This window comes from Camelus bactrianus, chromosome 25 (genome assembly GCF_048773025.1).
Source record: "Camelus bactrianus isolate YW-2024 breed Bactrian camel chromosome 25, ASM4877302v1, whole genome shotgun sequence".
Classification (NCBI taxonomy): Eukaryota; Metazoa; Chordata; class Mammalia; order Artiodactyla; family Camelidae; genus Camelus; species Camelus bactrianus.
The window spans coordinates 11,005,885-11,020,375 of NC_133563.1; positions in this window are offsets into that span (position 1 = coordinate 11,005,885).

The following is a 14,491-nucleotide window of genomic DNA, read 5'->3' on the forward strand; positions in this document are numbered from 1 at the left end:
AAAAAAGGAGTTAAAAACATGGCCTGTGTCCTCAAGTAGCTTACAATCACTGAAAAAAGAAATATTTCTTTCTAAAAATTTTTTAAATTGAAGTATAGTCAATTTATAATGTGTTAATTTCTGAGGTATACAGCATGGTGATTCAGTTATAAGTATATATATTCCTTTTCATATTTTTTTCCTTATAGGACATTACAAGGTATTGAATATAGTTCCCTGTGCTACACAGTAGGACCTTGTTAAAGAGGTATTTCTTATTTGCACTAACTCTAAGGACAGAATCATTTCAAAAATAGGATGCATCTGTGTTGTAAGAGCTAGAGTAACTGAAAAAGCCGCATTCTGGCAGTGGGATTTGAACTGAATTTTGAAAATGAGACAATTTAGTGGAGAGGTCCGCAGCAAGGTCGTTTCAGCAATATACTGGCACTTGCACAGGCAGTAAAGCAGGGATGTGCTTGGCATTGTGGGGGAAGTGCCTGGATAGATGTCCCTGTCTGAGATGAGTCTACATTTTAGGCAGCACTGGGGAGTAAGATTTATACAAGTAGGGTGAATTTGGATTGTGGAGGGCTCTTATTTCTCAGAAAGAGAAGCTTGGCCTGGATACTCTAGGCAATGTAGATTCTTGAAAGGATGAGTAGAGACATGATGAAAATAATTATTAGGACTATTAATCTGCTAGCCTTATACCAGAAAGATTGCAGTAGGGTGAAGTGGCAGTGGAGAAGGAAAGAGAAAATTGAAACCAGGGAGAAGGGTATAGCTCAGTGGTAGAGCACAGGCTTAGTGTGCACGAGGTCCTGGGGTCAGTCCCCAAACCTTCATTAAAAAATAAATAAATAAACCTAATTACCCCCCAAAAAATTTTTTAAAAAGTGAAAGTAGAGAAAATGGTTAAAATAGAAGGATTTAGTGATAGCACAGATATAGGAGACTTAGTGGAGGAGTCAAAGGTAGTTCTCATTTTTTTGAGCCTACAAGCTTAGAAAAATTGATTAAAAAATGTTCAAGGTGACACTGTTAATTGACTGATGTAAGGAGAATCATATTTCTCCATCCTTTATGTACCTCCTGGGTAAGATCTCTGCCCTTCAAATTCAGAAACATTTCAAATATAAATATAAATATAAATATAAATATAAAATACATAATATATAACCAGGAACATTTAAAGGTTTTTCCTCACCTACTTCTGTCATTTTTTTCCATTTATATTTGGTGAAGACCCAACCTACAACTTCCCCGACCTCAATGCTATTTCTCTTTTATTTTTAACTCCTCTAAACTCAATTCCAACTGAATTTTTATATCTTTTTCAATCTCTCAGTATGATTTCAACTCTGTTAAATCTCATACTCCCAATTATTGAGTACTTGAAGCCATTTGGGGCTTATCTTTGTACCAGCCTAGCACAGCATCGTGTGGAATAGAGGTCATCATCAGGCGCCACGGGGATCTAGAGTTAAATGGATGATGATGGTTCTAGTCAAAGATGTCCTCATGTCTTTAGCCTTGTTTTGCTGAGATTTTCCTCACCATTTTTGCTACCTCCTTCCTTTAGGGAAATTACATGAGTTAACATTCTTAAGAATGATCTTATAAACTTTGTAAAAATATTATATGCTGTGTTATATGCAACACTCTTATAAAAGCTAAGACACAAAACCTGAAGTTCACTCAGGGACAATTCTGGAAGGAAAATCTCTAGAAGGAGAGGTCAAGTAAATGACCCTAATTATTTCACCTCCAAATTCTGGTCCAAATGTGAACAATATTCCCTTCCTTCATTCTTAGGGCAGAAGAAGTATGCAGTCATTTTGAAAACTTTCTTAAATATTAAGATAGAACAAAAAATTAAAGAAAATAGCCCCCAACATGCAGCCGAAGCATAAAAGATACATTTTTGATTATGATGTAATTATAACCATACAGCAACCTTAAAGGATTAGATCAATTTTGCAAGAAGAGTTTCCTTTCTTTTAATCTCTCTGTCACTATATGACAGGGTATCTCATCTACCATCACAAGAGAGCTGTTTTCCTGACATACTGATTCATTTTTGGACTAAGATTTAGGAGACTGGTTAAACCTCACATGGTTCAGGTTTCTAGCCTGAGGTATATATCTTATCTATAGTAGATTATAGAAATTATTGGAATTCACACAATATCTAAACCTTTCTGGCGAAGGTTTAGATCTGCCAACTTCTTGAGCATTCTGTGAGGAAGTAATCTAAAGGGTTGTCATCATCATTATCATCATAACAAAATGACTTTAATCATGTCACTATAATAGATACACAGTAACAAGAGTAGTCCCTTTATAAAAACACATGGGAATGACAAAGGAAAAAATGTTAGCAATCCTGTAGCAGAAAATTATGACTTCCTACACTCAGAGAAAAGAGTTTGATCATTTTTCTTCTTTTTCTAAAAAAAGTAAATTATTATTAAAAGGTAAATTAAAACTAAAATGAGGATGAGCTAGAATTGAAAATGTGAAGTGATGTTTCGTTACTAACAAGATATATTTAATTTTCTTTAATAATTATGTTAATAATAAAGGCTAAAAGCCAAAGGGGAAAAAATCCTCAGTATTTTAAATGAAGAAAATCACATTTCTGTGCTTAGATGGTTTTCTTTCAAGTGTCAGAGTTTTAGAGTTAAAACACTGCCTGTCAATTTTTGGTTTATTAGCAGGGCTTATTGATTTTTCACTAGATTCAGTAAATATTCAGTGGTATAGAAGGCACTATGCTAGAGGACAGGTGCATAAAAAGAATAAGGCCCTTCACATACCTTCGGGAATTCAAAATCCAGTGGGGAAGACAGATCAATTATTAGAACCATTACCTAAAAATGCATTTTTTTAAGGTTTGAGAAAGAGAAACTGCAGTAGTTATTTGCATTCTTACTGTTTATTGAAACTGTTTTTAGAAAAGAGCTTTTTCATAACATGTTAATAATTCTCACCTCTATACTTTGCTGTGTTGCTCTGGTGAATTTAACTGTATAAAGAGCCTTCATTTCACTTAGCATTATTAGGAATATATTTAATAGAGAGGAAGAAAGCATTAGGTGAGTGGTAATTATCTCAATTTATAAATAAAAGATTGCATCATAATTAGACAGCTAGATTTGCTTTCTTTTGAAGTGCAATGATTCATGGAGAATTTGCCTTAATATTTCAGATCAGTCATATTTAAATTAAAAATATGAATTAAAAATTAAAATGCCAAGCAACAGCAAATCTACAAGCAATGGTTGTATTGTGAAACCTTTATTATTAGAGTCATATTAGATACCCAAATTTCAAGTCATAACATTTCAGTAAAATACATAAGTGTGGTTTCCATTAAGAAAACATTTTGTATAGAAAGAGCAAAATATTTTTATACAAAGTAGTGAGTCTGTCATCACTTCCATTTGCAAAGGATAAAGGCTGTCAATAATAAGTCCTGTTTGCAAGAGAATCTTGGATTCTAATAGTTAGGGAAGCAATAAAGAGGTCAAGGGAACAGTTACAAAATAAATGAATAGAATATGTTTTCCCAGATGCCACGTGAGGAGAAACACTTTGCAAGACCCAAAGGAAATAAGAAGCTTAAATTGAGATTGTCAAGGCTAAGAAAGCCACTTGTGGAGGCATAAATATAATCATCAAACACAGCTATTAGAAAATCATATTGGCCTCAAATGTGAAAATAGAAATGGGATTCTGTGGGCTCCTATTTTGGGAAGTGAAACGGCCTGAATTTTTTCACCCAGGGATCCATTACTAAGTTGTTCCTCTCTCTCAAGAACAGTTCTAAGAGCTGCGATACTCTTTTCTACCCACCCCACTTCTTTCAACCACTTAGTTCCACTTTCCAAATATATAGCACTGAATCCACCTTTCAACTATTTTATTCTTCACTAAGTGCTCTCTGTATGTGTTTAGTGCTGAATAGGAATAAAATGTCCTTGACTTTAAGGAATTTATAATCTACTTAGGAAGGCAAGACATATACAGAGAACAAAGCAAGTCAAGACAGCGTTTTATAGAAACTAAAATGGTCAGAGACAGTTTTTTATTGGGCCTTAGGGATGGTGGAGAGGACATTCTTGGCTCTATAACCAATATTCATGATTGGTTTTTCCATTATTAACAGCATTCAGACTTTAACTTACAGTACAGTATAGTGATTCAGCTGTACATATATACTCTTTTTCATTATAGGTTATTACAAGCTATTGAATATAGTAGTTCCCTGTGCTATACAGTGGGACTTCGTTGTTTGTTTATTTTGTATATAGTAGTTAGTATCTGCTAATCCCAAACTCCTAATTTATCCTTCTACATCCCTCTTTCCCCTTTGGTAACCATAAGTTTGTTTTCAATGTCTGTGAGTCTGTTTCTGTTTTGTAAGTAAGTTCATTTGTGTCACTTTTTTAGATTCCACATATAAGTGATATCATATGATAGCTGTTTTTCTCTGCCTGACTACTTCACCTAGTATGATAATCTCTAGGTCCATCCGTGTTGCTGCAAATGATATTATTTCACTCTTCTTTATGACTGAGTAATCCAATTGTATATATATACCACAACTTCTTTACTCACCCATCTGTTGATGGACATTTAGGTTGTTTCCATGTCTTGGCTATTATAAATAGTGCTACTATGAATATTGATATGCATGAATCTTTTTGAATTAGAGTTTCCTCCAAATATATGCCCAGTATTGGGATTCCTGGATCATGTGATAAGTCAGTATTTAATTTTTTAAGAAATCTCAATACCATTTTCTGTAATGGCTGCACCAAACTACATGCCCACCAGTAGTGTAGGAGAGTTCCTTTTTCTCCATACCCTCTCTAGCATTTATTGCTTGTGCATGTTTTAATGATGGCCATTCTGACTACTATGAAGTGACACCTTATTGTAGTTTTAATTTGCATTTCTCAGCTAGTTAGCAATATGGAACATCTTTTCATGTGCCTATTGGCCATATGTATGTCTTCATTGGAGAAATGTCTGTTTAGGTCTTTTGCCCATTTTTTTTCTTTCTGTTATTGAGTTGTATGAGCTGTTTGTATATTCTGGAAATTAAGCCCTTGTCAGTTGCATGGTTTGCAAATATTTTCTCCCAATCTGTAGGTTGTCTTTTTGTTTTGTTTGTGGTTTCCTTTGTTGTGAAAAGGGAGATACAGTTTTAGATATTAGTTTCATTGAGATAGAGGTTGAAACTATAATTTTGTTGTTAAACATAAAGTGAGAGTAAAACAGTATGGGCAATATTATTATTATTTTTTGATCTCCTGCATCCATCTGGGGCCCTTTTAGTTACTTGAAAAAATTTTAGGAAAATAAACTTTCAGGTATTTTGAAAAAATCTTTTGAAATGCTTCTACGGGATTTGAATAAAAATCTTCCAATCAATAAGATAAGCAATAATATGCTTGAGGTTGTACCTTATCATGGTCATCAATTCAATACACATTTGTGTATTAGAAACTCTATTTATAAGGTAATTAATTTCTATGTGTATATATTTTAACAGTAGTGTGGCCAAAGTCCTTGTATTTTACTTTTGCTACTGCTTCCATTTTATGAAAGATTCTCATCTATAATTTTAAAGTCTGAATGTATATCCCAATCATCCTTATATCATCAATTCTTTTTGAGCTTATTTCCCCCCACTTTTTGTGGCTGCAGTAAAAAGAAAAAGTTACCTTCATGTCACCATTTTCTTCCTTACACTTTCTCTAATGTGATTTTTCTCTGTGAATCTGAACCATCATTTTCTTTAACATTTTACAGTATATTTTCTTTTCAAGAAAAAAAAATGACTTGGAATGTAAAGATTTTAGCATTAAGTTGAAATGAAGACTAAAGGATAGTGAACATTCTTTTTCTGCTGACAAGTAAATATTATGGTTATTTCCCCAACATCTATTTCAGCCTTCCCCTTTATGTGGCAACCATGTGGCTTGGGTGGGGTAAGGCTAGTGGGTAATCCCATCCTCTTGCTACAATGATGGATTTAAGTTAGTCAGATCTAAGTCATCAGAGGGTAGACTGCTCTGGCCACAGGGATGAATGGGAAGTGCTCTAATCAGTGCAGTTTTGAACGTCTGTTGAATGGTATGAGAGCAGACTAGCTCAGATATGGAAAGACCCTGATTGTTTCTGTCAGCCATATTATGTCAGTGAAAGTAATCATTGTTAAAATAAAGTCAGCACCATGGACAGTGAAGTACAGATCTAGAATGGAACTGAGTCCTTGATAAAACATAGCTAGACTGCTAGACTAATCAATTATGAAACCTTATCCACTTCTGGATTTTCTAGTAAAATGAGCCAATAAATTTCCTTATTGTTTGTCAGTTTGTGTTGATTTTTTTTGTGTGTGTACATCACTGACAGCATCCCAAGAGGTAAGGCATTCTTCCTCTATTGGTAAGTTTACTGTTGTTATGGGGAAAAGTCCTGTAATAGACTCTATCTTTAAACCTCTGTACTCAATGTTTTGTTCTTGACTAAACTACTCATAACAATTGCCCAAGGGTTTAAAATTGAGCCTTATTTATTCATTGCTTACGTATGGGGAATAATGTGTCTGTTGTCATTCTCACGGACTTACTTACTTACAAATGAGCTCATTTTCTCAAGGGTGTTATGATCTTGAGACGTCTTCTGGGATTTCCAAACCTTGGTGTTGTTTCTCAAAGGAAAATGATGTTTTTGAGTTAGCCAAGATCTCCTCATCTTCAGTATGGTTTTCATATGTTCTCATTTTTTGAAAGTTTTTTTTAAATTAAAGTATAGTCAATTGAAAATGTGTTAGTTTCCAGTATACAGCATAGTTGATTCAATTATACATATATGTATATGCCTTTTCATATTCTTTTTTATTATAGGTTATTACAAGATATTGAATATAGTTTCCTGTGCTAAAAGTAGGACCTTGTTGTTCAAACATTCTCATTTCTTAATTCCTTGTCTGATTAAAAAAAGTACTAAACTATCTTACAGGAAGGAAAGGATACATTCTAAAAGAAATAAACAAACAAACAAAAGACAATGGGATTTTTTTCATAATGTTGACTCCTTGCAATAAAGATGCCTAGCTGATCCTCTGTTAGTGCTGTCCAATAGAAATTTCTTCTAAGATGAAAATGTTGTATAACTGGAACTGTGCAAAATAATAGTAGCCATTAGCCACCTATAGCTATTGAACACTTGAAATGTGACTAATGTAACTGAGGACTTGAATTTTCAACATTACTTAATTTTAAGTAATATAATAATAAATCAAGTTAAATTTGAATAGTCATATGTGGCTATGTGGCCATGGCTAGTTGCTACCATATTGGACAACACAGGTCTAGATCAACCTTAGGCTATTATAGGGTTAACTAGAAAAATAGCAAAAGATTGTTGAAGGCAAACAAGTGTACTTTTACAGTCTTTTCTTATCTTTGAGATGCAGTTCAACATTGATTTAATGAGATTTTATTCATTTAAATCAAATTAAGTGAGACTACTGGATTCTCGTGTGGACTCTTCTCCCTCCCTCACCCATCACAGCTGATTGGTCACTAAGTCCTATTCTTTCTACATCTTAAGAATGTCTTAAAGATATGCCCTCCTTTCCATCTCCATTACCACTGTTCAGGTCCTATCTGACCTGTATTATTTTAATAGCATCCCAATTTTTCTCTTTACTACCACTCTTGCTTCTCTCCATTTCACTTCCTACCTGTTCATAGAGTAACCTTTCCTAAAAACAATCTCACCATATTAAGGGAGCAGGACCTTGGGGCCTCTCTAACCCCTACCTCTTGTTCATAGAAAAGCTGAAGTCTCCCAGGCCTCCTTGAGTCACAGAAGAGCAGGCTCAAGCAGCTGATGAGGACAAGCCTGCAGGCACTAGGGGGATGGCTGTGACTCTGACCACCTGTCTCAATGATTAACTGAGATTGTTCCTTCATTTCCCTTTAAAACTTTCATGACCAAACAAAATATCTGGAGATGTTTTTGCGGGGAGGGTGGAATGGATGCTGGGTCCATCAGATTTCAGCCACTCTAGTTAAAAGCAATTTTCCTTTTTGTTACCAAGGCTGTTGCCCCCAGGATCATACCTCTGCCCCTTCCTTAACTAGAAACCAATTACTTTTATCTAAGTCTCTGGAGGCAGCTGCAGAGAAGAAACAAGAACTGGTTAGAACCAAGAGAGTCCAAGATGATGGAAGATTTGACTTCCAGTGGACCTTGAGCCTCATTATACACTCACTGTAATATATTAACATGCTAAGCGCCATGACGGTTGATGATTGCCATGACAACAACTGGAAAAGCCCATAAGAGGATTGAAAAGCTCGAACAAAGACTGATTGGCTCCATCACACCCAGAAGGAGGACGTGATGGCAGAAACTGCCAATAAAAGTCCACATGGCCTTACCTGGCCTTACCTGTGGCCAGAGCTGTCTCTACTGGCCAGCTTGCTCTAGCGCCTTTGCCTTGCTGGAGTAGTTCTTCCCTTCTACCTGCTAGACCCCGTTCATTCTATTTCCCCTTATGAGCAATAAAACAGAGGTAAACTTCATCCCTCTGCCTCTGCTGGGCAAATTCTTTCACAGCTGGTGGCAAGGACCCACACTTTGGTGGGCTTCCTAATTTAGGGGTTCTTACATCCACTAGCAGTATCACTTCTCTGCTTTAGAGTACACTTCACGTTCAAAATGTAGTCCATGGGCCAGCAATGTAGGAGGCATCCCTTGGAGCTTATTAGAAATGCAGAATTTCAGTCTCCACCCCAAACTAATTGAATCAGAATCTGCATTTTAATAAAATCTACAAAGGTGATTTTATGCTCATTCAAGTTTGAGAAGCACGGTTGCAGGATGAAGTTCAAACTCCTCAGCATATCTTAGAGGTCCTGGTCCAGCTCAGTTTCCAGTGTCATCTCCAGCAACTAATTCCTTCCCAATCTCTTAAAACCCATATTCAAAGTAGTACAAATAAGTTGCAGTTCTGGGTATTCATCTTTGTTGCTCCGTCTAAAACAAAAAACCCTTTTTTTCATAGTCTTCAATATCCATTTGAAAATTTTCTTTCTATGGTTTCTCACAAGAGTTAGGTATATCTTCTTTGTACTCCACAGAATTTTATAGATAATCTTTTTACAGCATGTACCACAATGGGTTATGAGTTTTTGTGTGTCTCTCATACAACATTGTGAACTTTTTGAGGTAGATGTAATTTTTTATGCAGTTATGCTATTCTTGATGGTTCCCAATACATGCTTGCTGTTTGAATGATATATTTCAGAATTATTAGATAATGGTAGTATTTCATAGAATTCACTACGTTTGAAAGGTAGAAAGAATTTTATTGATCGCCTTCTAGAGGATTTTTATTTTACAAGAGGAAAACTGAGACCCCCAGACTTGAATGACTTTCCCCCAGTTATTGGCATGGTGATAATTTCTCTGTATATACTAGGTACCCCATAAAATATCCACTCAATAAATATCGAAACTTATTTTTCTCTCTCTGTGTTTCAGATGAACTAAATTTCCCTTGACTTAGTAAAGACTAATAAATTTGGATTATTCTCGATCTCTTCTGCTAATCTTTTTTCACCTTTCCCTTGTGGGAAATGACAGGGCTCTTTTCTATCTGCCTTTCAGTTTGGTGTTATATGACGCTAATCAGAAAGATAGTGAAGTAATTAGGGATGCAGTACCATCAGTACACAGCTGATAGTAAGCTTTGCATCTCCTTTCATCAGATCTAGGATGCGGTTTCTTGAATTTCACAGTGTCTGGCAGAGTAAAGGACATGGAGGAAAGCAGTTGGATCCGACACCATCTAGATAAGACCAAAGCACTCCTCGTAGGCAGAGGGAGACATTTGAAGTATACAGCAACCAGTTCATGTTGCGAAAGATAAACCCAGCCTTTGTCTCTGAAATCCACAATATTGTGGGAAATCTTGGGTTGCAGGCTATTCCTAAGTGATGAATTTTGGCCAGACTTCCTACATGCTTTCAAATAAAAACTATTATCTTCTCTTCTAGTTGGGAAGCTTCGTATAACTTTATCTCCTTGCACTGTATTTCAGCATGTTGATGACTCCTGCATGAATTATTATGCTTGTCTTACAAATCCTAGGCAGTTTGATTCATTTTGCCATGACTCCTTGTTAGAAGATGTGCTTTGCTTTCCTGGCATTCCTTTTAGCTATTTCTGGATTCTTGGTGGGGTAAAAATCCTATCCTTGGGGAGAATATAATCTAATCGGAGTGACTGACTTTTTAAAAAATTTACTCTATTTCAACCAAATTTATTAAATGTCTAGCATATAGTATGGTAATTGTAGGATGGTTATGCCATTTCCTCTTGGAAATACTGTTTGAATTTTATAGAAGTCTCTACACCCATTACATACTGTGCATCTGAGCCTAATTCATATTACACTAAATATAGCATGACCATAAAATTTGAGGTTCAAACTAGCATACTTTGAAAGGAGTTTCAGCTAATAATTACACTTGATCAACATATTAAACAAGGACTGTCCTGGGCAAACTGGAACATATGGTCACGTAAACTAAACATTAGTTCCTGTTATATACTTTTTTTTTTTTTTTTTTTGCATTTTAAGTATTACAGTTATTAGGGAGCAGGTTGGGTTAAATAAAACTTTTTATGATGCCTATTTTATGCCAGATACCATAATAAAGTATACTCAGATTTTAATCAGGGAAAGCGACTATATGCATATAACCACATTAAACAATTGTGTATAGTGGCAGGAATTCTGGACAGGGAGCCAGGAGATCTAGATTGAAAATTTGCCTTGAAATTCAATCTCTTCCTTTGGTCAAATCACTTAACATCTCAGGCTTTCTTACTTGTAAAATGGAATGATATTTATTCTTTGTAGGATGATGGTGTGAGAGGGTGGTAAAAAAAACATGTGAAAGCAGCTAACAGTATCGGTCAAATAATAAGTACTTGATAAAGGGTGATCTGATTTTGTTGATTTTCTAGTTTAATGAAAAGCAGCCAGAGTAGAAGTTAAAGACTCTTACTTTCTTTCTAAAAACTTTTATTGTGAAGAATTTTTTACTATCTTCCATGGCCAATTTTGCCCTGTTTATGCCCCCATCCATATTATTTTGAAGCAAATCTCAGATATCATATAATTTCATCTATAGCGATGTATATAGTGTGTATCTATAGGTATGTATTTATTGAGTATGTATCACTAAGGATTCTTTACTTTTTTTTTTTTTTTTTTTGTACCGGGAGTGGGGTAGGATTCTTTACGTTTTGATCATCATCACCATATCATTCATTATTAACCTAAAATAGCAAGTAATAATTCCCTATTATCATCAAGTAGCTAGTTACTGTCCAAATTTCCAGTTATCTTATAAAAGTTTTTTCTACTCTTTTTTTTTTTTTTTTTAAGTCAAGGTCCAAATGAAGTCCACGAAGCCTTGCACTTGGCTGATGTCTTTTAAATTTCATTTAAAGTATAGATACCCCTTCCATCTGTTTAAAATTTTTTCTTTACCACGTATTTGCTGAAAAAATTGGGTTTTGTTTTGGAGAATGTTCTGTAAGTGTTCCACAGATTGCAATCCTGTGATGCAGTTTAATCATGGAATAAATTTTATTTGGTTTTAATATAAGTCTTTTTCAAATGAGCTCTGTCATTAAATGCACCTTTGTATATCTTGTATGGTATCTCATGAATCGGGTCCACTTACAAGTTTCACAGATTACTATGGAGTTCCTACAATCCGCCTGAGTGGGATAGAAGCTCTGTGTTTAAGAGAGTAGAGTCTGGAATTGAGACAGACTCAATTGTAAATTCTGCTTCCACCACTCCCCAGTTGTCTAAAGTAAGCCTCACTTTTTAGATTTCTAAAATGGGGTTAATATCTCAGTGGGTCATTGTTAGGATTAGATTACCAAAATGTTTAGCGTGCTATCTGACATACAGGATGGCTCTTAAGTGTTATTAATATTTTTTACAATGACAGTAAAATTTGGTCATGAATTTACACTGAAGTTGGGGAAATGAGACAGACACAAAAAATTAAGTAAGTATAAATAAGTATAGTCAAAGTGCTCATGGAAAGTGAGACTTGAAATGGAACCCGATGGAGGAATAGCTCAGAGAAGGGATTCACTCACTTTTATTATATACCTGCCACTCCGCTTGATACTGTAAGCCCACTTGCTCAAACCTCACAACCACACGATGAGACATTTCTCACCAGGTCATGGGTGAGAAGAGTGAAGCTCCAAGGGGCTCACTATTTTGCTCCAGGTCAACAGTTAGTGGGGGAACTATGCTTCATTTTAATATATTCCTTGGTCCTCAGTATTTCCTATAAGTTGATAGGTAGAACTAGAAGTAGGACAAATTCATGTTGTAAATTCAGGTTCGATTTTTTTTTTTTTTTTTTGGCAAGACAACTTCACAGGTTGTATAGTTTTTCCATCAGGAAGCACATAATGCCTGGCTGGTTGTCTTCTATGTTAGCAGCTGTTGTTATTTAATTCATATTTAATGCTTAGATCTATTTGTTCATTAAGGGCTTTATATTTATTTCTGATCTCATAAAATTCACTTATTTTTTTTTACTTCGGTATCAGAATTGTAATTAGGATAGAGATGTAATTAATAAGATATTTATATCAGTTATGCCTGTATATCCCAGCCTCCAATATTGTCCTATTTCACTTTAAAGATATGCTCATTGATTGCTAGGCAGGAATGAAAATAGAAACAACTTTATAATGCTATAAATGAAAGATGATTAGAATATGATTCTCCTGGATCTTTTAAATATAAATGGCTTGCTCTATGGGTTTTATGACATAATAATTAAGAAATAACCTCCTATATTGCTAGATACACAAAAAGTAATTAATAAAGCTTATCTACACTAACATCCACTAAATTTTTCATTACATCTTGGTTTCAAATCCCAATAATTAAACTGTACTAATCTCCAGTTTCTTTTCTAGGAACAAACAATGTATTTTTTCTGTGATGCTGTGCTTATTTGTTATCACTGATACAATACTGCTATTTTGATTTAGAATGACAGCATGGTCCTATAGCCAAAACTAAGCACTTTGAGTTACTTTTCCAAATAATGCTGATTAACTTTTGATGAAGCAGTCATACTCTTCCACCCAGCTCCTAGTCAAGAAATAACATGTTGTCATCTGACAACTGGCAAAGATTAACAGTCAGCTGTGGCCACTGCACTAACTGACTCACCAGGGGATTTAAACCATGACTTTGGCCTCATTACCATGTTGTTATAATCTACTTGGCAAAATAGCCAGAAAAATAAATTCTGAAGGCCAGAAGTAAAAAATTCTGCTATTTGCATCCCCAAACCTAAACCATGGCACATCTGTGTCCTTTCAGTAATTCTACTAGCAGGGGTTTTGGATATGGATGAGGAACTAAAGGTAGGGTATTCTCCTGAAAATCAAAGCTGATCATGTCAGTTCTCTGGCTAAAGAAACCTCCACTGCCTGTCTAATGACTATAGGACAAGTTCAAATTCTTCAGCAGAGCAAATAAGGTTGTAGCATAATCTTGCCACAGCTTATTTTCCCAGCTTTATCTCTTGCTGCCACCCCCTGCCTCCCTGTCTTTATACTCTAGTAACAGTGATCTTTCTCATTATTTTGTGACTGTTCATGTAATTGTGCATGTATTTATTGAGCCTTTATAATATATGAGACAGTCTGATAGGCCCTGGGGAAACTGGAGTGAAAGACATATTCCTTGCCCTTTAAGAATTCATGGTTTAGTTGAGGAGACAGACAGGGAAATAAATAGCTCCAACACTGTGTGACAAATGCTATCTGAGAGCAAGGTCTGTACAGTGCTAAGAGAGCCTGGGGCAAACAGGTGGAAGAAGGAGAGAGGGATGAGCACAGGGTGGAGAAGACAAAGAAGTGAACTGATGGAGAGGAAGGTTATGGGAGAGGGAGTGGAGGGCTGTCCAAGCTGAGGGAATAGAAAGTCACAGAGCCAAGAAACTTTAGACATTCAGTAAAGTAAGGTCGGTTGTCATAGCTGAAGAGGGGTGTGTATAGGTAGGCTGAGTTGGAGATAAGGCTACAGAGGTAGGCAGGAGCTGAGTCCTAAAGGAAACTATTTATACCTTGACAAAGAGTTTAGATCTTCTCTGTACTTGTGTTTCCTTCTTTTGAGGCAGCTTTTTCCCTTTCTCTCATCCAGCTTAAACCAATGATGACAAATTCTCTCCCCAGAAATTCATTCAACAAGTATTGGTTGGAATACCTACTATGTGCCATGTACTGTTCTAGATGCTTGGGATACATTAGTAAAAATCCTGCTCTGTCCATGTGCTTATATTCTAGTGAGAGAAGCTGATGATTAATGATAAACATTCTAAGTTGGGATATTACTCAACTTGGAGTAAAAGTAAAG